Source organism: Vidua chalybeata, chromosome 3 (assembly GCF_026979565.1).
Source record: "Vidua chalybeata isolate OUT-0048 chromosome 3, bVidCha1 merged haplotype, whole genome shotgun sequence".
In the NCBI taxonomy this organism is placed as follows: Eukaryota; Metazoa; Chordata; class Aves; order Passeriformes; family Viduidae; genus Vidua; species Vidua chalybeata.
In genome coordinates this window covers 76903878-76927765 of record NC_071532.1, presented here as the reverse complement: position 1 = coordinate 76927765, position 23888 = coordinate 76903878, and the positions used below count along the sequence as shown (strand labels likewise).

General features: G+C 42.5%; 1 protein-coding gene across 1 annotated transcript in view; it reads right to left on the bottom strand.

The window, feature by feature from the left end:
• Nucleotides 1-23888, bottom strand: part of BACH2 (BTB domain and CNC homolog 2) — a 180548-nt gene that overhangs the window by 130369 nt on the left and 26291 nt on the right. Inside the window, exon 2 of the mRNA XM_053939311.1 lies at nucleotides 7613-7699. The gene's annotated coding sequence lies outside the window, so the exon portion shown is untranslated. The remainder of the gene's footprint in view (nucleotides 1-7612; nucleotides 7700-23888) is intronic.

The window sequence follows — 23888 nt, the reverse complement described above, 5'->3', positions numbered from 1 at the left end:
GTTTATTTTCCCATGTATGGCATTCCCTTTTACCTAATCAACAGCTTGGAGCTCTACCACAGCAGCTATCTTTGATAAAAGGAGTATTCTGATGAGGGAGGAAGGCATCCAAAACTGGCATGATCCAGTAAGCAATCAAATGTATTTATTTATGCTGTGACCACAGGAATCAAGAGGTATTAAAATGTGGAACAGAGCATCAGTTAAGTGCGTTTTAAATCTGATTTTCCCTGGTTGCAGTAAGGAAATTATTGACTACCAGGACTCTTTAGGGTCTTTACAGGCTGCAATTAGTGAAGCAGATACAGAAGATAAATTGCTCCACTCCTCCTAAAGCAAGTCTTACTTTTGCAAGTAATAGTGGGCCTTTCATTTTAGCACTTAAAATTTGATCAAGTGAGAAAAAAACATTAATATAATTCCATTCACTCCCAGATAAACTTCTCTGAAAAATAAGGATATTTCTTTTCCTTAAACAAATCCGACAAGGCTATAACTAAAAATATTTTTGTAACACACAGAGTTCATTATGAACACCAGAAAACAATTGGCAAGAGCAATTGGAGTGTCTAATCCCAGCTATTTAGCCACCAAAATGCTTCAAGAGCTGTGATACATCCACTTAAAAGCCAAATATGGCTCACAAATAGCTATTAAACATGAATGAACTTATCAAGAGGCAACAGTATGTTCCCATTAATTGTACAAAGGCTGCAAAGAGGTTAAAAAAATTTTTCTATAGCATCTGATCAGAAGTGACTTTCGCTGACACCAATTTAATTTATAACAAAATCAAGGCAATAAACTAAAGGATCACATTAGCAGTTAGTAATGCTACAGGAGCTATCAGTGAAAAGCTAATGAAATGAACAGAGCTTAAAACAACTTGATATTTTTTAACACAGACTTGAAAACCTGCTACTGCAAAGGCACTGTCAGAGGATGCTTGGACATCCTCGCTAGTAGTTTTCAGACAACTTTTAAGGCTCCCTAAGGATGCTCCAAGGAAATTAAAGAAGGCAATTTTATACACAAATGCTGTCTAGATTGATGTATCACTTAACAAACCTGCAAAGTTTAATCTCCAAAAGAACTTCTACCTCTGTTGTGTTTGACCACATGGAAGGCAAAGAGATTTAAGCTTGTTTGGTCTCTGGCTGATGGAGACTTTCTAACAGAAATGGAAACTGGATGATAAGCAGCTAATAAGCTGCTCCCAGAGTTTCCCTTGCTTTGAGAAGAGTGAAGCGACCGGGAGATTTCGGAACAGATTCTACAAACAAGCTGTTAAGAAAAGCCGCTATCCAGAAGGCTCGACAGGAGGAAAAAGGAAGCAGGGAAATCACAGTTAATGGGATTTGGCTGCATCCAGGAAACAGCTAGGTTTCAAATACATTACAAACAGTCCTGCACTTCACTGATGCATCAATTCATCGCTGGATGAGAAAAATGTACATAGATTTAAAGCTCCACAGAAACTTAGATTGATCTGTTTAGAATAAATCTTGTCTCTCCCCTGAAAAGCCCTCTGAATGAACACATGACAAATAGGAAATTGCCACCACTACACTATAACTTCTATAATTTTCTGTTAGGGCGAAGGCAGGCTAGGGATTTATTCATTTTGAGGTTATTTCGTAAGCCCCATAAATGGATGCTAGCCTCATTCACCTTAGATATCACTGCAGAGTACTATAAAGTTTGCCTAAATTTTCCAAGGGAGAGAAACACTATCCTGTCCCATCAAAAGGATAATGTGACACCAAACATAGAGGGTTACCTTTCTCCTAGTGCATCTCTCCTTGGCACAATATAAGGAGGTTGAGCAACCTCAGCAGGAGGTTCTCAGTGCCTCCCTTCCCAAGCCTTGGTGGGGACCTCCTGCTCATCCTCCAACTTAGGAGGGAGAGAATTGGCAGTTCAAAGCTACTAAATGAAAGCAAAATTGCCATAGACAACGTCCTCTACCCTTGCAAACCAATGCCAACCACAAGACGTAATTCAACACATATGAACTCCATACTTATCCCTCCTCAGATCCCAAAGGAGGCAGTGCCACAGTACGTGCCAGGAGGGAAGAGGCCAGCAGCAACAGAGAAATTTCTAGTCTAATCATGAGACAGACAGAAGAATGGAAGTGATAGGAGAAGTGAGATAAAAGAATTAGGGGGCTGATAGCATCAACACACTTTAAGAAGAAGGAGAGGAAGTTGAGCGGCTGTGAAAGAGGGGGAAGGAAGAGTAAGGCTGATTTTCCCGATAGACAGGTCATAAACAGTTCCCGAAACCTGCCTAGTCGGGCTGGTTGTCTGACGTACAGATGCAAAAAGCAACACATGTGGCATCTTTGAAGCGGAAAAAGGAGACGTTGAGGACTGGGGCACTCTGTAGGGGAATGAAAGACCTACAAGTCTTCTAAGTGCCATAAATAGAGATGAGGCTAGAGCTTTCAACCAATAATGAATGTGAATAGTTAAAAAAGGAGTTTTGCAGAATTGTCCACTAAGACAAAAATCTTAAAAACTGGCTCTTCACAAATGCCTTTTCTTTTGGAAATCCCACACCCACTGCTGAAAGATTAGCTATACAAAGTGAGAATTTAACTGGAATTGCAGCTCTGGGTAACAACAGGAAATGTTGCTCACAGCAACAGAAAATGTAGGATGATTAGGTTTTTGGGAAAAAAGAGAAAGAAAGTTACAGTAACTATGCAAACAGAATAAATAACAGTGCTGTCCTTCTCCAGGACCTTTCCAAGGATCTCAGAGCAATCTACAGCCATTCCCCATTAAAGGCTGCCGTGCTATGGCCACAGCTTATTGCACCATCTAGGTCCCAAGCCTGACTGTATTCCTCATCTTCATAGTTCTGTCCCTCTGCTGATCCTTACACCAGACATCAGCTGATGGCCAGGGACCCCATGGGGGGTTTGTGCCCTGCAGGATCCCAGCTGGGACTTGGGGTGTTGCCAAGTGCTCCTTGTACATAAGTAGTGAGGTAGCCTCATCAAGAGACAGACAAGACAAAAGGTTTCCATCAAGTGAGAAAACTCCAAGCACAGAAGGGAAGGCTCACCCCACACTGAGCGTGCTGTGCTCAGCGGTGCAGCCCAGCAGAGCTAGAGGGCTGGGAAAGCCAGCCTTCTTTCAGACAAAAGTGTAAAAAAGCAGCAGGAGGAGAAAAAGGGAAAGACAAGGTCAAGTTAGAGGGAGGCAAGCTCCAGACAAACCCTCCCCTCCCCAGAGGAAAGCACCTCAACAGACACTGCTGTGGAGTCAGCAATGCAGAAGATACTACTCAGCAGGGGAACATGTCATGTTAAAATACAAACCCTTGTTTACATGCTCCCCCAAGTTCCTTAACTGTTGCTGAGAATTCTAGGAAATACTTTGCATTGGACTTGTTTTATTGCATGTTTCCCACCAATTTCCAGTTCCAGTTTCTACTTCTATTCTTAATTTTTAATCACTGCTGGGACAAAACAGTAACATTTAGATGCTGCCTTGCTAAGAAAACTGGAGTAACTGGGAGTTATATTAACAATACTTAAATACAGTCTATTTAAAGGTTTGAATGCATCTTGTTAGAACACTGCATAAATTAACCCAACCTAATTCTCTAGGATGTAACAAGATCTGAAAAGCTCCAAGTTTCATGTTCTCTCTTACCACCCACTTAAAAAACGAAAACCAACATGCTGGGGTTAGCTTAGGTTGCAAACGAAAACAAAATTCACATTCAACTGAATAAATGCAATTTACTCCTTGATGCAACAAAGATGATGCCACAACCAGCTCAAAACCAAAGCAAGAAGAGGTTCCCTCCCACCCCCTCCATGCATATCCCCCCTCGTTTTTGCTGTTAGTGATGGCCCCCCAGCTTGTCTGCTCAGGATTCTTAACCGCTCGCTCCATCCCTCCCCACGGTCTGAAATCATCCCTGGATGGAGCAAAGTGTGCCCTGCTGCCGCTGGGCTCGCAGTCTGCACCGCACCGCTTGCGCTGGCGGCCAGACAAAGCAAACTCCAGTTGCATCACGGAGCAAACTCATTTTCCAGCAACCTCCCAGCCCGGAGTTTACCGCTACTGTAATCCGGTGCTGTCAACAACGCCGCCTTTGTTGCGCGCCCATGTGCGCCGCTCGCTTGCTGGTCGGGTTGTTGTTTTGAGTGTTTTATGGTTATTTTTTTTTATTATTATTATTTATTTTAAGGAGAATTTTTGTTTTAAATGAGTAATCTGTTTTCAAAAGATTTCTCCTCCGTGCTGGCTCCACCCTGTACTGTAAACGAGACATTACCTTATACAAGAATGAATCTGCTGCATTCCTCTGTCTAGCTGCCTCGCAGCACATTTCCTACGCTCACAGCAGCCCCGCAGTGCATGCTCTCCCACCCCTTCCCCCCCACCTTTTTCTCTTTTTTCTTTCCCCTTTTTTTTTTTTTCCTTTTCACTGCCTCGCTGTGTTTTTGTGTAAATGATCTCACATGACTCAACAAATCCATCTGCCTGGAGCAGGCCAAGTTTGGAGCCTTCCCAGGAGGGAGGAGAAGAATTGCTTTGTGGAAAGGACCTGGAGCTTTGCCCTTTCTCTGGCTCAAATTACCCGCTTGTCAGGCCTGACGGATTTGGCTAAAAATAAAAGGAAGCGGGCCGTGAAAAGGAGATGAATGAGCTCAGCAGTTCCTTAGATAACATGGGGTCTGGTGTCGCCCAAAGATCCCAGAGCAGGAACTTCGGATGCTGGACATGTAAGTGTGGTGCTGCGGCCTCAGTGAACTCGGCTGCTTGAGAACCAAAAAAAAAACCAAAACAAAAACCAGCACAAAAAAAGGCAAAACCAACCATACGCTGCTGGAAATAAATGGATTAAAGACACTCAGAGCAGGAAAACTGCCTGCTGTAGATTTGGGCTTGTAAATTGAGAGATTTATGGGGTTTCTAGAGGGGAAAGGGGGTGTGGGGGGGTGTGGCAGGGGGCTGTGCGTGATGTCAGCCTCCCGCCCTGACCAGGGAGCCTCTGCATCCCTTCCTGCAAATGCCTGCCCAGCGCCCGCAGCGGGTATTAAGCACTTAGTTTGGCAATGTAATGACACACTGCAACAATCTGTAATGCGAGGCAGTCAGCAAAGCCCTGGCTCGAAAAGCTTTTTCTCCTAACCATTAACCATATGTTTGGCTCCGCCGCCGCCCAAGCGAGCGGGTGTTCCAGCGCACCATCTGGTTTCTATCCACACAAGCAACTGCAAAGCACAGAGTATTTCCCTCTGGAGCTGTGTCTTCCTCCCTGGCCCCCGATCCCCACCCGGCTCCCCACTCCTCTACTCCCCATCTTCCTCCTTCCACCCCTTTCCAGCAGGAACTTCACCTCCCTGTCCCATTAATGGCTCGAAGCAGTGGAGACCACAACCACCCCACCAAAGGTGCAGCAGAAGAGCTGTCTTGTGCTTCTTCCCACGAGTTCACATGCCTACAATGTGTGTGTACACACACACAGAGGGACTGCATCCCTCCTCACCAGTGTCTGGGGTATTGCATTAAAACATAAGTGTGTTCTTGAGTGGTCCAGGAGCCGCTGCAGTGTCCATCACATCTCGCTCACGCACACATGCGCACAGCACGCGTTCAGTTTGAATTACATCAACTCTGTGCCGACACTGCAGAAGGACTTCAAGAATGTACCTAACACCAAGAGGACCAATAGCAGCTTTATCTCCTGCTCTCAAGCAGGGCTTTCTATGCACATCAGGTGTTGATCTCCCATCCCACCAAAATAAGAACACTCTGGGGGGACAAAAAAGAAGTACAAAAGGAAAAAGAGAAAGATAAATGGAATGAGAGTGCGCTGAAGAAAAAGGAATGAAAATATTTACTTTTCCTGTGATAACTAAACAAGCTCTTTCTGAAATGATAAAAAAAGCTTTCAAGTGTTATATTTTAGAAGGCCTTGTACCATATGTTCGCTTTACGATTTTATGAATTCTAACTACTATTTATGTTTGTAAAGCACTTCCATCATTCTGTTTGTTTCTGAAGTACCTATGGGGTATCAGCAGTAATTTTCCCCTCAGGTTGGCCAATTTAAGATTAATCATGACCTATTGCAAGTAAGTATTCAGGGATGCAAGCAATAGGATATTCAGCAAATCCAACACTTGCTCCTTTAAAGTAAGTTTATATTCTGCAATGAGTCACACATACAGTGTTTATCCAAGTTACCAGTGCTACAAGGGGGAAAAAAAAGCCCATTACATTTGCAAATACATACAAATCACAGCTGTAAGCACCCAAATGCTTATACCAGGACTTGTTTCTATGACTGGATATTGATTTTTTTAACTAATGTGTCATTATACTGATGTTGATACAGCAACTAGCTTCCTGGAGTATGCAATTTAATACTAAAAAGAAGCTGGCTTTAGGAAATATCAAATCCACACCCATTCATATCCTTTTTAAACATCCTTCTTGGTCATGACTATAGCAATGCAAAGCCACAACTGCTTTTTTCCTCACCTTGCACCTAACGAAGAAAATGCACTTGCCAGTTAGTAACAGCTCCCTCTAAAGCAATGAGCTTTGCTGATCTCAATAAAATACTGCAGAACTTCTTCAACTGTTGCTAGAAACCAAGAATCTACATTGGAAAAGATGATGCATATTTTTCAAACTTCCTCCGTATGAGAAATCAGCGAACGAAAAAGCACAGCATAGGCCCTTATCCCAGAACCAAATTGGCGTGGGGAAAACCATATGCTTGTGAAAAGCCTGATGACTTCACTAGGATTGCCTAAGAAGATTGAGGATAGGATCTGCTCCCAATTACAAACGTGGAGTGCAATTAGCACTGTAAACTCCCCCCGCCTTCATTCTGTACTCCCCTTGAGTGAGGGAAATAATTAAAATTATTAAAACCATAAGAGCTGCATTTTAGCTAGGAATTTACTTTTTCTAAAAAACAGGATCTAAATATGTTAAAATCCATTACTTCAAGATAATATGCTGCAAACATTAGTAGTATGCTTAAATATCACACATTAGGTTTCCTACAACCATGCAATAAGAAATTGTCTTCACACACAGAAAATAACCAGCAGTCATTCTCTAAAGCAGTAAAGGTCTAGATCTGGGTCTTTCAGCAGATAATGATCTGCTCTGATCCAGAAATCCTTTTAAAGGGGGAATTCAAGAGAAATATTCGTGGATTCAGGGTTCTGCAGTCTGAAAGGACTGCTCATCATTTGACCTTCTTCCATGAAACAGGCATGGAGCTTCCCGCCTACATCGACGAAGCTGTAAGAGGTCGAAGGAGAGAATCTCCTAGGGTTAAAAAAAAGCCCGTTAAAAATCCCCAACAAAACAAAAAAACCCCAGACTCAGATACAGCAGCCTGACATAAAGGAGGAAGCTACTGCAGCCCCCCAGCATCACTCCCCAGCACTGTGGGATCACCCACATCCTCTCATCTGGTTTGAATGAATTAACAGCCAGCTACTGGGTCTTGTTATGCCTTGTCACCTTCCTCTACTCCTCAGCTCCTGACAAAGGGCCACTGACAGCCTGAAACTCAGCCAGTTTTTAAAGCATAATAGAAAGTGGTGTCACATTATTACCTGAATCCACTGAGTCCTCCTGCCAACAACGATGTTTATGCAATCACATTTTTCTGTTTTTAAAAACTTCTCTCTTGCCTCATTGCTCTGTGTGAAAAACAAAACAACAGAGAAAATTGATTAACTGCAAGCAATTATCTATTTTTTTTGTATTACAGCAGTTTTGCAGTAGATATTCAGATCTTTTGTTTTCTGCCTCATCTCATAAAAACATTAAACAAGAAAAAGTATTTTCCCCAAAATCACTAATAGAAGCAACAGATACCAGTTTGGAAAGGGAGATGAGATACCACAGCCCACTTATAGAGCTACACAGGAGAACACAGCTCTCCTATACCCAAATCCTCTGCCCTCTTCCCAGGCCATCCTGACTGGCAGCACCTGGACCAATGTCAAGCAGACAGTGCCACCAAAAGCAGAAATACAGAGGGAGAGAAAGCTAATTAAATTTCTTTCAGTATCAACATCAAATACATGCCACTAATAACCAGTGATGTAAAAATAATACTTGCAAAATTGCATTAACAGTAAATTACTTAATCATAAAGTTTCTCCATACTCTGTACCTACAACATTATTTAAGTAGTGACTCCACTTAAAATTCTCAAAAGGGTCTTTTAGTGTCTGTGTTTACTCCTCGCTTCCCATGTTAGTAGCTTTAAGCTTTAGTGTCAAATTCTCCTGCCAATACACTTCATAGAAGACATTTAAATAAGGAAGAAAAAAGCCCGTATGGTAGAAATCCAGCTGAAGACACAACCTCAACTGCCCCATCCCCAGCCTCTCTGAGTGGCCAGAAGACACATGCTAAGTAAAGGAAACAGGATTTTCAGTACTGCAAATGCTATTAGTATTTCACTGCTTTCTCTGAAAGCAAATTTAAAAAACCCTTCACTTAAAGAGATACAACCCAACCATATGTACATGGTCCCTTGCCTACCTTCACAAGGGCATACACAATTAAACCCAGACAGAGCACAGGTTGGGGGATATGGCTGCCATACCCTTCCTGCATTTCAGGGCTCAGAATTTTAGCATAATCTGTCCATTGTTGACATGGATGACTGACAGAAAGTTTTGCTGCAAGATTTTGGTCACAGCGGTCTGATTGAGACATTCCCAAGAAAGTGGCTGGAAAGACCAAATTCTCACAATGTCTGGAACAGAGTTTAAACCTGGATTTAGCCCGATGCCACACAACACAGTGAACACAGTCTAGTCCATGGTATAGCAGAAGAGAAGTGACCATTGCCTCTGGCATCTGCTGCCAGGGTAGGGCCACCTCCCAAGCAAGGAGGGTCTCCTGATCCAGGTGGCCTCCCTACTGCAGCCTGGAGTCATCTATGCTCAAAACTGAGCAGCCAAGATCTGGACCAGGGGATGGCAAGGTAAAACATGTCAGAACAAGAAAATTCACTTAATGGGGACAGAAAATTGGAAGTTTGGATGGGAGAGAGCAAGAATTGGGGTTAGGCATGGAGGACTGCCTGCTGGGCATGCAGCTGCAGCACTGCTGAAGAACCACGTCCAAGACTATATGATGCCAGTGCACAATGCCATTTGTTTGCTTCCTGTAAAGTCTTTGGTGTACCACAGGTACGTTGAAGAGAGAACGCTGATGAGTTCAAGCACTCATCCCTGAGAAGGGAGGGGAATGTGGCAGGTGAGCGCTGCCTGCTGCAGCTGCCTTCACTCTTGGCACGTGGGATGTACCTGAGCTGTGCATCAGGGCTTCAGGGCAAGAGTGCATGACAACTCGAACAGCTGCTGGCAGCAAGGATGGCAGCCACCCTGACACTCCCTGCCACCCTCTCAGCGTCCAGGCAGATGAGCTGTGCCTTGGAGAGCTGCCATGAAGCTCCAATGAAGCACTACACCAGTCATTCAAACTCAGTATCACTCAAGTGGCCATTAACAGTGAATTCTTAACCAGCCTGAAAACTTGGCTTCTCTCAACTAAAAGTAATGAACAGTCACAGCAGAAGGGAACTGTACACGAAACACTATGGAGTTTAGAGACATCTCAGCAGCAAGGCTGAGATCCTCAGGATCCTTTGTCCTTTTAAGTCTTCTCCTGCAAAGAGAAGTGGGGCTTCCCAAATCATCTGTCAAATCCTGAAGCCTGACACTGGTAAACAGAGTAAGATCGTGAGGAAATGACAAACTTCTTCAGTAGGATTTGAGTACCATGCCATAAATAAAAACTTGGGTCAAATATGGGACAGCAGGGAAAAACCAAGATGCTGAATAGGGAGTTTGCCCAGGGTTTGCAGCTACAGCTGGCAGCAGGCAGGCGACTTGCAGAGAGAAGAGTGTGACAACATCATCAAAAACTGTCCATGCATTTACAGGATCTGCACAAATCCATTTTATATCAGAGTGTCAGTCTGAACTTACAGAATCATAGAATGCTTTGGGTTGGAAGGGACCTTAAAGATCAGCTGCAATGTTGCAATGTATTTTGTGTATGAAAATAAAATTACCAGTAAATAGCTGAAACTTCCTTGGATATTATGTTACCTTAGACATTAATAGCTTATAACAGAGCACAGGTCTACAGTTAACCAAATGCACAACACAGGAAGACAGACCTTAAAGGTAAATAATTCAAGACTTGAATTCTTTAAGGTAAATAATTCAGGGCGCTAATGAATTCACTGACTGTAAATAGGGAGTTCCACCGTGAGGAACTCTCCAAACTGCCCTACATCCAATCCTCAGGAGTGCAGAGCAGAAAACTGTCAGCAGAAACATGTCTCAAACATTCCTGGCTACAGCAAGACTCTAACACAAAAGAAGTCTTGGACTGGAAGAGATAGCTTCATAGACTGTGACCATGGGCTGCTGAAAAGGACGTGTACTTTCAGAAACACCACTTGGGCAAACAGTGAGGTGGCTGTGACGCAAGGAAGCTGCCCCATGTTGCATCCAACAGAAGCATTGGGAAAGCCCTTCAAGGGTAGCCAACATAGCAGTTTGGTCTAGCAGTGCTAAAATCACACAAGATTATGGGTGAAGCTGTAAGCCCTTTGTTAAATATGACAACCTGTAAATAAAAAGAAGCCAGACAACCCCCCATGTCCTCCTCACTTCACAGTCTTTCTTCTCTATCCTCTTTGATTGAGTATTGCCAAGTGCTTTTATCCACACCTGGGAATTCATCCATCAAAAAGCATTTCAGCCAACCAAATCCCATCAACAAACCACAGGATAAACCCTCATAAATTCTTAAACTACCAGCAAGTGTCAGTCTTCCCAGCTTGCACTCTCTAGTACCAAGGAGCTGTTTTGCAAGTGGCAACAATTCCTGACCAAGAAAAGAAACTCTACCAAAGTCAAGATGCAGCCAACTGTCAGTCATACAATGTTGTTGCTGCATAAAAACCTCAAACAAACCTACCAGGATTTTTATGCTGCCTCATACTCTAAAAGTAGTATTTAAATCCACCCTAAAGTTGCCTCACACCCTCTTACGAGATGTACATGAAACCAGACTGTGGAATAAAATCCCGCCTTTTGCCGGCAGACAAGGGCACGTCAGCAACAATAGCCAAGGTGCTGCAAGGTTGCTGACGAGCCTGGAAACACTGTATGGGAATGTGCCTGTGGATCTGCAGTCAAAAACACAACTGCTGTTCTTGCTCTGTGCCCGGTGGAGATAGAGATCTCATCGCCAGCAGAGATCTGGGTCACCACAAGGAAGCTGGAGTTATCCAAGCACCATCATCTTTTAGGTAATGCTCTCGAAAGGGGAAACAAGTATGTGGCAAGGTTTCATCTGACGAGGTGCTGGTTGTAAACAAAAACAGTAACTGGGGGTTTTGTTGCTCCTTGGTGATATCATCCAAATGGAAAAAAAAACCAATGAATTTCACCTGATGTCTTGTATTCAAAGTGCTTTGCAGAATGAGTTTGCTGCAAATGCAAGGCTCAGATTGCAGTTTCTCAAAAGCTGGCAAATGCATCTCGACTGACAAACTCTTCCTCCTCCTAAACACCAGGCTAAAAAGTATTTGTTTGCCTATTTTGTACCTCAAAACTGAAAACCCAAATCTGGGGAAGGAAAACACTAGCAAGACAACACTAGAAAGATAATGTTCAAATTGAAGTATCAATTTTAAACATATGATGTTCGTGAAAAACACACATCCTGAGTCTCCACACAATCAAGTAGCTGACTATCCAGGCACAGGACTGAAAACCAGATCCGCTTTCCAGTCTCTGCTAACCAAAACTTTTGCAATCTTCCCGTATGCCATTTCCTTGTTTACATCTCACAGCATGGGAGTTCAACTTTTGGAGAAACATGAATGGTAAACCTAGAAAGTGACATGTGATATTATTTACAGAATAGGAGAGCACACTGCTCACAAGAATTTGTAGGCGCACACATCCCAATCCTGTTCCTCAGTTCAACACCCACTCCTGAAATCCTGTACCAACCAGATTAGCCGATGTACACATGCCTGCACTCTTGGAGAAACAATAGCCTCTTTCAGTCCATACAGTCTTCTGAAGAACCAGGCAAAAACGTCATGGGAGAAGTTAGAAGTTAGGAAATATCTGCAGAAAACAGCACACAAGATGAAAGGCAGAACAAGCCTTTTAACTTGCACAAAGTACATAACATGGAGGATAAGCACAGAACTTAGTTACCTAGCCCCTGTTCCAAAGGGATATTTTTTTTTTCCCCAGGATGGAAAAGGGGATTGTTGAAACAACTTTGAAAAAACCAAAAAACCAACCACTGGATAGTGGAACAGCTCCCTTAGAGACAGACCACTGCAAGCAAAATTCAGCTCCAGGAACTGTGGCAGACCTGGGAGAAAATACACCTGCCCTGAAGCGCCAGGATCTCCGGCAGACAGCGGGGATCCTGGCTGGCATGATGAGCCCTCCTGTCCCCAGTGCACAGCTCCTTCCTCCATTTCCCTCCCAAACACTGTTGCTACAGAAGGCACAGAACTACTTTTTAATTAATCCAGCACAAAGTCTGAGCTGCCTCAGGGTTAAGCTAAACATTTTCTGTCTTTAACCACTATGGCAGAACCAACTACAGTGAAAAACACTTCACCATAAGGCTAGGGAATTGAGGATAGAAAAGAAGCTGCAACAGAGTCACCTCTGACCTCTCAAAATTTTGCCTCCAGAACATGCAAAAATAAGATACTGAATTTTTAATCAGCTGAGAAATGGGGTAGGGAGACACTCTTGGTAAAATTATTGTTGTGAATATCACATAAAAGGCCTTATGGAGTTTTACCATCCACCTTCTGTTCCAAACTGTAGGCCTCCAAATAACCTATCAGAAAAAATCCAACTACCCACACTTTCAGGAAAGCACTAAGCACTGAGAGACATTTAAAAGGCACGCAGTTCTACAAATCCTTGTTTCTCCTTTCACAAGGGGCTGTAACTCCTGCAGGAAACACATGCTCCCAAAACAAAGCTGCATGTACTCACACTGCCTATTATTTTTTTAATCATCTGGTATGCATCTTCCTAGACATGCTTATGTTAGAGGAAATATTAGCATTAGATCTGCAAAAGAACACTGACTAGCTGTTCTGCATGAACACCATGAAGGTTAATAGTGGGAATCGTGGCTTGAACTCTGCCTCTGCCTTGTGCTGAGCAGTCTGTACAACCACTGCCATTTTACCACACGTGTGCTTCCCCTCCTCAGCTCATGCTCACTCTCTGCAGGATTTTACTACACGGTTCATCAGTACAGTATTTTTCAGACTGTAGGAGCAAGTCAAAGCATATTTTGATGTGTCTGATCGCACAGAGACAATATGAAAATGTGAAAGCTGATCACAGAAGAAAGAATACGAGTTGTTTTTTTATTTCACAGCTCCAAGAGTCAGAAAAGGTGAGTAGAACTCTGATATAGACCAGATGTTTTAAAATAAGGTGGAAGAGCCAGTGTCATGAAAGCTTCCTGACAGCTACCAACTGGCCTTGCTATAGTGAGCAGGCTTGATCTGCCTGTGGAAGATTACAGGCCCAGTGGAATGGGAATATTTACAGTCTTCATGCACATGTATAACCCTACTCTGTTTTCCTGAAAATAAATCTGACAAGTCCATCGCTACTACGTGAAAAAGCATCAAAACTGAATAATTTTGTTACATATACAAAAAAGTTAGGTCTGGAGCATATCCATGGTTTTGGCAAGCACCACACTTAACCCAAGAAATGTAAGGGCAATTTTTTTTCATTTGTTTCTGTTTCTAGCAAGTCTTGAGTCAGTTTCCCCCATTTTCTTCTGAATTTGTGTTTGTGTATTAAAAGAAGCAAATAAAAAAGGCTTGCACCTCAGCCACAACTCTCACTGCACTGGGTACTCCACATATGGAGACTTCATATCCTAAAAAGACAATTTTCACCTTGTTGTTACAAGATTGGAAGTTCTTTTCTATTTCAATAAAAGGAAAATTTCATCATTAAAACAAAAAGAAAAGAGGAAGAAGAAAAAATCAGCCCCACAGAAAATTATCATTTCAGAATAACAGGAATATGCGTCTATCACTTAAATTGGCCCCTTGGGTGAAGCCCATTTGCAGAGATCAAAAGTCTTTTCATGGACTTGGGATAAAGCCTGGAGAGTTCAAAATACTGATGAGAGTGGACATCACTGTTCTTGACTGCATGGTGTAGGGGTGCATGAAGGCAAAACTCACACAACAGCCATAATGTTTCCCAGGATGAGAAACCCCAGGGGCTTCGGGTACCACAAAAGCACACACTCTCGAGAGCATTTCAGACAGTGATACAACTCACTGATGACAGGGGGACTGGTAACATTTTTTGTTGGTGACTCTGCAGCTCCTATTTCCACAGCCCACGCTAGTTCAAAAAACACCACAGGACATACGTGATGAAAAAAGGAGTATCTCAGGCCAGGGTCAGATAAATACACACCAAGGTGAAGCAAGATGACAGCTGGCATTGTTAAGGAATACATTCAGGGCAGGTAGCTCAGTCTGAAAGCTGCAGGTTGTGCCCTGGGTAGCAAGAGCACAAGGCAAGAGGCCACAAACTGGTGCCATGGACCCCTTGCAGAACAGAAGGCACAGGGACTAGTGGTGCCAGCCAGTGACTGGACACTTGGAGGCACAGCAGGAAGACCCTAGACTACCTCGCACACAGACTGAAGTGTAGGAAAGGTTTCCTTTGTTTCTGTGGGGCTCCTGTTTCTGTGTTACTGCACCATGATTCAACTGCTTTAAATATCCAGATGTCTGGGGAAAGGTGGTGCTGAACTGGAAAGGAAACCTCACTGGACTGTGTGAGCATGTGAGCAGGGAGATGTGCAGGGCACGGGTCAGGTTACCAGAGCTGCCCGCTGCCACGGCGCTTCGGTCCCAGCGCTGGAAGTGGTGGTAGGACTGTGCCTGCCAACAGTACCCCTGAATGATCCCACAGGAATGTCTCAAGCCTCCCATACCCAACCCAAAGCAATTTCTTCACTGAACACCACCTGAATTCTTTTTCGACATATTGTTTATGGTAATAAAAAGAGGTTTTGGAGATTTACCTAGGGCTTGCGAGGTGAAGGGATATATTTCTCACAATACAGTTGAATAGCATCGATACCTGTTTTCTTCTCTTGTGCACATACACTGGCCCCTTCTTGCAGCCCAGCTTTGCCTGAGGTGTAAGTAGAATTGTCAGCTCCTCTAGCACTGGGAGGAAATCACTGCCTCCGTCTCACACTGAAATCACTCTTTTTCACACAGGACTGTGGAGATAATCCTTTGACCAATAAATAGCCCACCTTCTTCCTTACTGTTCCAGATGGATAGAATGAATAAACTGCACTTTTTCTGAACACCATCTTCTGCTTTTATTAAGTACTTGAGTCACTGCCAGCTGCACCTCCTTGCCCTACGAGGCATCAGTTAAGGTTGCTGGGTCTGATTTCCACATCCCCTGCTATAAGTCTCTTCAAGGGAAAAAAGGTTGGATGCTATTAGCCCTCTGAGAAACCATGCATTTAGTCCATAACCACGGGCTCCTGAAACACAGCTGTTAAGTGCAAATCTCAGTTTCTGAAATTTTCTTTCTGCTGCCTCATTATCTTTACTACATGCCAGCAAAAACCAGAATCCCCTCGCAGGCTGAGGGAGGAAGTCTTTATGTTTCCAGCTGCATCTAACTCTGGCTAGTCAACCAGATGCAAAATATTGCATCAACCTGATGCTCACTTCAAAGTTTCAAAATTTTCCTCTTACAGCTGGGACTAGGTGCTTGTGGTTTCAGTTACCACAAGGGAAATGGAATCTCACAGCCAACACTTCAGATTACTTCCCAACACTGCTGGGCTGCCCTCAAAAGAAAAACAACCAGAAGATGTCCTACACAAAATGGCTTAAATCAGACACTTAGAATATGCTCTGTAATACACAAAAAGTGCAACTAATTTAAATAAATATTGAAGCTCCTTGTAAATCATCATTTTAATCTTAAGAGTAGGACAGGGTCCCTTAAAAGTAGCTCTGGCCACAAAGTTCTGACCACTAAACTAAATCCTGCAAGTGCTGACCTCATAACATTGTTGTCTTCCAGCCAGGCTGTTCCAGTTAAGCAGCCTTCCATATTTTCATCAGAATCTATAGACTGAAACTCCATTTTTTTCAGTAGTCATGCACAGGAAAAAAAGATTTCAACTTGCCAATGAAGAACAAAAATACCAGATCAACGCACATACAGTCTTAGAATAAAACTCTAATCCCTCACTTGCTCAGAAATCTCTTTCAAAGAAATGTTTGTGCTAAAATTTAGACCCGTGTTCAACATTAATCTCAGGGAATTTAAAACAGAATGTACCAATTTTTAAAGGTTTCTACATCCTTAATGAATTCCTAGAACCCATAGACAGAAATTAAATAGGGGGAACCTACAGTGTTGGCTAGACATATTTCAATATTTGTTACCATAGAAACAAGCCAGTAGATTTAGGGTTTGGAGTTATCCTTGCTATAAAATATTAAACTTCTTACAGTTTTTGCATATGTATATTGTGGCAAGAACACTGTCAATCCTGATAGAGCCCAAAGCATCTTAATTATTTAACAGGATTTTAGCTTTTTTTCCCCATTTTTCTTAACAGAATATATTTTAATTTATTTTTTCCATGATAGACTTATTTTAACATCTTCCAATAGGAAACACTTGTGGCTGACAAAATAATATACAGGAAATGAAGACGTGTTTTTCCTCAGTGTTGTGGAGAAGTGGTAAATAATAGGAACACACATATAGTCTAATAAACAAGATTCAACAGTAACTATCAAAATTACACCAGTTAGCACTTCTGATGATTTTACCAGCTAAAAGTGCATTAAATGTTATACTTCATTTGAAAGACAGTTCAACTTCAAATTTGGTGGTTTTGTTTTCAGTCTTAGCGACGGAGAAATGCTCGAGAATGAAAGTGATTGAGATAACATCTCAATACTTCAACAGTATCAAATACTTCTGGCAGATACCTGAGAAACGAAACAAATGCACTGTCCTTTCATGCTTCAGAGGAGCATCAACAGCTGCATTCAAGTCACAGCACAACCAGCGAGCAAAGGATCAGCACTTCCAACAAAGAGGAAGGACAGAGGCTTCCTCCAGCAACACTCCTTCAAAAAGTAAGGAGAACACTCTTGTTTAGACAACTTCAGTGGTGGAGGGGACCCACAGGTCAAGATACCACCCAGGCACAAGCTCGGCTGGGAGCAGCGGAGAAAGTCAACACTTGGGCAAGCCCAAGCCCACTGCCCCTGGGACTGGATGCATGCAAGGGAATTTGACCCTGATGTTTTCACAGCCAAAACTGGCTCCACGTTGCAGCCCTTGCTTTTTGTTTGGATTCAAGAAAAATCTGTTTACAGATGACTCAACACAGTGAAAAAAAGAAAAACTTCAGAGTAAAAGCCATAAACCACACAGTTGTTTCAATATTATATCCCAGCACTGAAGTGGACAAGGAAAAACACCTAAAAAAGCAAAGCAAACCAGAACAAAGACAAAAACTGAGCAAGACTGAAACACCCTCTTCTTCTAAGAATTAAACAATACTTTTTATGAATTGTAAAGATAAGCAGTGGAACTGCCATTTCCTAATGCTTCTGAGGTCAGTCTCCTAGCACAGCTTCTCAAATAGCCAATTAAATGTACACAGTTCTCACACGCACATGCATTCTATAATTTTAAAAAAGCCCTACAGCTCAAGTCTCTAAAAAATAATGGAAAAACTTATTCTTGAAGGCTTGCAAGACAACCCTTTAACTAATGGAAAATCTTTAACGCTTCAGAAGAGGAAAATAGAAAGATGGCTTAATTTTAAATGAGTAAGAATTTAAATGTCACTTCCTGCATGTGACCTCGATCTGAATAACCTTGCATTTTTGTTTTCTTTGGTGTGGTTAACAGTGGAATCTTTGTGGAGTATATTTCTATGGCATTTACAGTTGCATGTTTATGTTCAGCAACTCCTTTGCATAATTCTGAACACAAAAAAATCATAAAGTGATTTTTTCCTTTGTAAAGAAAGAGAGAGATCTAAAAAGTAGCATGCTACTAGGACTTTCAAAGAAGGAAGGGTTGGAGAAAAATTATCCCAAAACTCAAGGGAAAAATGCACAACTTCTTTAACTGACAGCTGATGTGAGGTACTATGAGTTTATTTTATCTGACCAGTTATGTACACACACTAAAGGCAAAGCAACACTATGTACTCTAAAGGAGTTCACACAAGTCCACACGGGGCACCACTATCAACCTGCAGTCGAGAAGTGGGAAGTTATTCACATGTCTCAGTAAGTCATGGAATGGTAAGAGATGCTGGCAGCACATGTTGCCAAAAATAAAGCATTGCATGCACGCATTCAAATCCAGAGTATAAATCCCCTTGACACCCTCTTGTAGGCTCTACAGACCAGGTTTGTCCCATAGGAAGCCCTACGGCACTGGATACAAGAGCCTCAAGTCTTTCCAACTGATGCTGCAGGTGTCAACACCTCAGCACACCCCCTCATCCTTCTAATGAAGTGTTTTTAAGCCAGGGGCTGGTTGGGAGAATTGCTTAAGAGACATGATGTGCCTTTTATAAAGTTTTCTGTAGAATTCTGTAGAATAAGTAAAATAAAGCAGTCTACATATGTGCTGCAGGTGCATCTTGGAACAAAAGAGCTCTTATTTGTAGATCATAGAATGGCTTGGGTTGGAAGAGGCCTTAAAGGTCACCTAGTTCCAAGTCCCCCGCCATGGACACTTTTCACTAGACCAGGTTGCTCAAAGTCCTGGCCTTGCACACTCCCAGGGATGGGGCATCCACAGATTCTCTGACAACCTGTTCCAGTGCTTCACCAAACTCACATTGAAGAATTTCTTCCTAATATCTAATCTAAACCCATCCTCTTTCAGTTTAAAGCCATTACCCCTTGTCCTACCTACATTCAAGAAGGCCACTCAGCTGATATCTCTACTTTGTTTTGTCTAAAAACCAAAAAAAAAACCCAAAAAACCAAACTAGAAATGCATCCATACAGTGGTGGCATTTAAGCCATTTAACAAACACCTCTCCAATGTAAGCAGCAGTTTTCGTGCCACCAGGTATGGCTTGGGTTGCCCTCCTGTGGTGGCAGGACAGCACAGAACCAGTGTCTGCCCAGCCCATACATGGGTTCTGAACAGGGGCACTCCGGCAATGGGTGACCCAAAAAAAAAAAAAAGGGAGACAGCAAAACCTTTGCCCTAGTGCTGCTGAGAGGAAGGAAGGTGTGCTCCAGTTCTGGATAACATGCTCCATTTGGTCTGCTTAAAATACCTGTTTTAGAGAATAAACTGGGATGATAAAACAGGAGACTGTGTTTCTTGTAACTCAAGAAGAAAATAAATTTCACCCAAATAAAAATTCACTATGTGTAAAAAAAAAAATACTTTATACAACACGCAATTTACCCAAAAATAATTCATCTCCCTTTACATCAGGCAGGTCAAGAGTCCATCTGGATTAAAAAAGAGAATGGACATGAGTTTCCCATCTCAGCAAGACATTGGAAAAGAACACAAACATCTCATGTCTCTCTAGTCTTGACCCAATAACTAAGGGGTGAAGATACCACTGGCTGCCAGGATGTTGTATTTGCCATTCGAGGTGGGGCAGGAGTACTGCTCCTTCCTCTTGTTCCTCGTCACCCAAACAAAGAGAGGAAATTGGGGTATACGGGCAGGGATCTGAACTGGCACAGAAATGCATGCATCTCTTCCAATATTGGAAGATTAACGCGTGAGAGAGTTGATGAATGGGAAGGATTAAATATAGAACCAAAAAATAAGCAAAATGATTAATTGCTAGAAAAGGAAACTCATGATTTATAGAAGAAAAAAAAATCAGTAAGGTTTGGGAAACTGAAGGGAATAAGCAGCAAGTGAGCTGCAGGGTGGGACCATCTGGTGCATAGTACCACGGCAGCACAGAGCACATACCCACAGCTTCAGTGCCCCTCTTGCCTTCTCCCAGCCTCAGTGCATGCAGGGCAGACAAAGCAGAAATAGATAGTGTTTAGAGGTTACTGGATGAAAAGAAGTGATTTTAAAAACAAGCTGAAGTTGGTTCTAAATCATATCTTATAATCTGAAAAGAAAATGGTCTCTTAATTAAATGTTTCCATGTGGTCTTGTAGTGGACTGGTAGCTATCACAATCATGTCCTTGCATTCTAAGTTTTCTAGAAATTTCTAAAAATAACTGGATACTTGTTTAACACTGTTTTCATTTATTTTATGAAGAAATGGAAGTCATTTTTAGTGTATTTATTTTTCATTCTGAGTTATAACACCTTAATGGTAACCCATTCTTTTGGTCCTGCACTTCTTTGTTTTGCAACTATTAAGACAAACAAACTCTTTTGCAGTCGGCATGCAACCAACAGGCATTTCAAAGCAACATAAACCTGAGGAATAATACAGCACCTTAAAGGTTATTATGATCAGTCATTTGCTTGGTATCTTGAATTCACTTGCTTTTGTGAGGAAGAAAACAGAGATATGCCATGAAACTGTAAAAGCACTATACGTTTTAGCATGGCACCTGCTTGATTTTTTTTTTTAACTTAATGGCATTTTAAAATAACCTACAAAAATACTTTTTTCAGTTAAAAAAAAAAGGTACAACCAACTACATCCTCTTTGGGTTATGCCCATGAATGAGCTACTGTCTGCATTAGAAACAAGCACCTGGACCAACTCATGGGCATCCAGCAAAGTCCACTGGTTTCCTTTCAAAACACTAATTTACAAAAGACAATGTCAAATCCCAGCCTGTGAGTGGCCTTGATATTAAATACAACATCTCAAGAGTGGAAGGGATGAGGTGCAGGATGCAGAAGGGCTACTCACCACAGTGGAGCCCCGAGCAGCTGTGCACAGGCAGGAGACCACTCCCCACTCTGGAGAGGGTATTCAGACACTGAGGCAAATAACTTCTCATACTTTTCTGATGGTCCATTATGACATATTGTACTACAACCCCAATTAAGAAAAAATTCTGTTCTATCTTCAGAAGATCTTGCATTTCCTCACACAAATCTTTATGTGCACATCCCCTTTATGCCAAATACTTTCTGTATGGAGTAAATGGCAGGACCTAGATTTGCAGGTTTGTTGAGAACCTGATATATATATATGAAAGAATTAACACACAAACTTCTATTTTCAAAAACCACACCATTCTCAGTTTAATGCTGCAGGCTACAAGTCTGTTTTACAGTCAGTAATGCAACACAGTCTCCCTATTAACTAAATAAATTCCCGTATTTGATTCAGTGGGAATCTGTTGCTCTAAACAAAATATATAAGGCAAGAAGGTTTACTTGAAATGCCAAGTATGTAAATGAAACTGAAAAGAAAAATAGGATCAGGCATCACAGATTTCACAAAAGGGCAGATATAACAATAACTTATGCTGAAGTGGCCAAAAGATGAAGCAATAGAAAATTGGAAGCAATTAACATGTAACATTCAAGCAATATTAAATACATACTGAAGACTCAACACAGCATTCACACAAAAGGATGTAAAGCAGTGATGAAAAACAGATACTTTACATAATAAGCAACAAGATATTTCAGACATGGCCATAAAAACAAAGGAGGCTTGTACTGCCACACTGAGAAGAGCTGGCTGCAGAACTGCAGTGCTGATAACCTAAGTAGGGAGGGTTGGGGCACATCACCCTCACCATCAGAAGAGGAGGTTAACAGCCCTACTCTAGCATTGACAGCATCTGCTTGCTGCCAGCCCAGGGGATACTTATGGCTTTGGTAAGTCCTATTCCTCTCAAGAAACAGCTCTGGGTAAAACCAGGAGAACCACAACCTGTGCAACCAGGAGAATCACAGCACCTGATCCATGCCCACTCTTGCTGCTCTGGGAAGCCAACTTCACCCTCAAGGTCTGTCTTGACCCAAGTAGGTATCAACACTGGTGTCTCTTCTGGCACCTCCTGCGGTCACGCTCTCCAATGGCTTCCCTCAAAACAGGACATCACAATGCAGTTTCTCTCCCTCCACAAATCAGCACCATCCTCTCAGGCTGCCAGCAGGTTTAAGCATACAAAATCTTAGCCAGAGTTCAGACCTAACTCCATCTCCACAAGTTTAGTTCGTCCAAGGCACAGAAGAGGGACTGGGGCATATGAGCGGATTTTACGTAGGCTCTAGAAACCAACTTTTACTTCAATGAGTATGAGATTTGTGTGTAGCCAGGCAAACCAGCAGTTCTCTACATGCTCTACCCTTTCTTTCAGCTGATGCAGAGGAGGACACAGTAAGCACCCCAAGGACATTATTTCCTTGTCCAGAATCACAGTGCTCGTTCTCTATATCAGGAACGAACACCATCTGCCCTCCAAGGCACGCTTCTTGCTGCAACAGCCCCCAGGCCTAAGTGAGCCCATTTATAACAGAATCACACCTCACAGCTCCTCTCTGCCCTTGTGCAACTCCTTGTGCATTCTCCAGGGCTTCTGAGAGCTGGAGGTTCCCTCTTCATGCTCCATGGGGAAAGTCAGGAGCCTGCCAACCGCTTCAAAAAGAGACAGCAAGAAGCCTAATGAAAATGAAGTGCCAGGTTTTCTGTCGCAAGTTTAGGTAGAACTTCAAAATGACAAAGGAATTATCCACCCATCACAGATGCAGATGCCAAGAGAGGTTTTCCCTTTGTTTTTCTCCTATGCTAATATTTCAAGAGGATGACACATTATTTAATTTTTTTTTTTTTTAACTGAACTGTCATGGTCTTTGAAGTACCACCACACTTACAATGTGGGGCCTGGCAAACTCAGATGAAAATGGATAATGAATTTCAGATTTTTTGTTTTGTTGTTCTTGTGTTTGATGTTGAAACCTAAAAATGTTGGAATGTGATTGTTATTCTTGCATGATAAGGCTGTTTCTATCACAGCCCTGAAATACTGCAGGGGATACACACAGAATGCAGAATTCTATTATTTTATCATATCAAGACCATGAAGTTGTTACCTGCAGAAAATCAATTCCTACACAGTAGTTATTACAGACCATTAATTTGTACAAGGAAAAGTGTGTTCTCCCTGGATTTATAAAATTTTCTTCTAATATTACAGCCTTTTGTCTACTTGGAGAGGGTGAGGAGCATTTAAAAAAAAAAAAAAACAACACAAAGTTGAGTTAATGTGAGAAGCCAGCTGATTTTTAACATACAGATCTGAAGTCCTCTGGAAGGCAGGGATGCACTTGGACATCCTTTGTTCTGCACAGTGTGGGAGCTTATTGCACCCCAGCTTCAGACACTGCTTTATCTGTTTGGGATTATCTGGCCCAACTACATGGAGTTAAATCCCCAAGGATGCTGAAGGGAATGGGCAGGAAGGAGAATCAGTCATGGCAGGGGGGTAAAAGCCACCAGGACCCTTAAGCAGATGATGGGAAAGCTACTGATGGGGAAAGCAAGTGGCACGGGGCTGCATCCCCTCAACAGAGTTTCCCTGTGCTTGGCACTGGTGAGGCCACACCTCGAGTGCTGTGTCCATTTCTGGGCCCCTCACAACAAGACAGATATTGAGGAGCAGAAGCAAGTCCAGAGAAGGGCAACAAAACTGGTGAAGAGTCTGGAGTGCAAGTCCTGCGAGGAGCGGCTGAGCGAGAGCAAGTTGTTTAGCTTGGAGGAAAGGAGGCTCAGAAGTGACCTTAGCACTCTCTACAACAGCCTGAAAGGAGACTGCAGCTGGGTGGGGA